The sequence below is a fragment of the Scyliorhinus torazame genome, chromosome 4 (assembly GCF_047496885.1).
Source record: "Scyliorhinus torazame isolate Kashiwa2021f chromosome 4, sScyTor2.1, whole genome shotgun sequence".
Taxonomy (NCBI): domain Eukaryota; kingdom Metazoa; phylum Chordata; class Chondrichthyes; order Carcharhiniformes; family Scyliorhinidae; genus Scyliorhinus; species Scyliorhinus torazame.
The window spans coordinates 99,475,543-99,477,498 of NC_092710.1; positions in this window are offsets into that span (position 1 = coordinate 99,475,543).

The following is a 1,956-nucleotide window of genomic DNA, read 5'->3' on the forward strand; positions in this document are numbered from 1 at the left end:
CCCCAGGCAGCGGGAGGTATAGCTGGAGTCAATGGATGTGAGGCAGGTTCGTGTGATGGACTGGGCTGTGTTCACGACTCTCTGAAGTTTCTTGCGGTCTTGGGCCGAGCAGTTGCCATACCAGGCTGTGATGCAGCCAGATAGGATGCTTTCTATGGTGCATCTGGAAAAGTTGGTAAGTGTTAATGTGGACATGCTGAATTTCCTTCGTTTCCTGAGGAAGTATAGGCGCTGTTGTGCTTTCTTGGTGGTAGCGTTCACGTGAGTGGACTAGGACAGATTGTTGGTGATGTGCACCCCTAGGAATTTGAAGCTGCAAACCATCTCCCCCTCAACCCTGTTGATGCTGACAGGGGTGTGCACAGTACTTTGCTTTCTGAAGTCAATGACCAGCTCTTTAGTTTTGCTGGCATTGAGGGAGAGATTGTTGTCGCTGCACCACTCCACTAGGTTCTCTAGCTGCCTCCTGTATTCTGACTCGTCGTTATTCGAGATCCGGCCCACTATGGTCATGTCAGCAAACCTGTAGATGGAGTTGGAACCAAATTTTGCCACACAGTCATGTATGTACAAGGAGTATAGTAGGGGGCTAAATATGCAGCCTTTCGGTACCCCAATATTGAGGACTATTGTGGAGGAGGTGTTGGTGTTTATTTTACTGATTGTGATCTGTGGGTCAGAAAGTCGAGGATCCAGTTACAGAGTGAGGATCCAAGTCCTAGGTTTTGGGGCTTTGATATGAGCTTGGCTGGGATTATGGTGTTCAAGGCGGAGCTGTAGTCAATAAATAGGAGTCTGATGTAGGTGTCCTTGTTGTCAAGATGCTCGAGGGATAAGTGTAGGGCCAGGGAGATGGCGTCTGCTGTGGATTGGTTGCGGTGGTATGCGAATTGAAGTGATCAAGGCATTCGGGGAGTGTGGAGTTGATGTGCTTCATGACCAACCTCTCGAAGCACTTCATTACGACTGATATCAGGGCCACCGGAGGGTAGTCATTGAAGCACGTTGCCTGGTTCTTCTTTGGCACCGGTAGGTAAGGGGCTGATTTAGCACAGTGAACATAGAACATTACAGTGCAGTTCAGACCCTTGGGCCCTCGATGTTGCGCGACCTGTGAACCAACTCTAAAGCCCATCTACACTATCCCCTTATCGTCCATATGTCTATTCAATGACGATTTGAATGCCCTTAGTGTTGGCGAGTCCACTACTGTTGCAGGCAGGGCATTCCACACCCTTACTACTCTCTGAGTAAAGAACCTACCTCTGACGTCTGTCTTATATCTATCTCCCCTCAATTTAAAGCTATGTCCCCTCGTGCTAGACATCACCATCCGAGAAAAAAGGCTCTCACTGTCCACCCTATCCAATCCTCTGATCATCTTGTCTGTGGGCTAAACAGCTGGCTTGTAATGCGGAACAAGGCCAGCAGCGCGGGTTCAATTCCCATACCAGCCTCCCTGAACAGGCGCCGGAATGTGGCGACTGGGGGCTTTTCACAGTAACTTCATTGAAGCCTACTTGTGACAATAAGCAAATATTATTATTACTATATTATTATTATGATGGTCTTCTTGAAGCAGGTGGGGACCTCGGAGCGGAGTCGGGACAGGTTAAAAATGTCTGTGATCACATCGGCCAGCTGCTCCGCGCGGGCTCTGAGTGCACGACCAGGGAAACCGTCCGGACCCGTCATCTTCCGAGGGTTCACTTTCAGGAAGGCCGACCTGATTTCGGAAGCTGTGATGGTGGGCATGGGTGTGTTGTGGGCTGCTAGGGTACTCGACGGCGTATCGATGGTTTCCTGCTCGAACTGAGCATAGAATGCATCGAGTTTATCGGAGACGGGTGCGCTGCTGCTAGAGGTATTGCTCGGCTTCGCTTTATAGCCCATTCTGTTGTTTAGGCCTTGCCACAACCCCCTAGAGTCTGTAACGCTAGTCTGTGACTCCAGCTT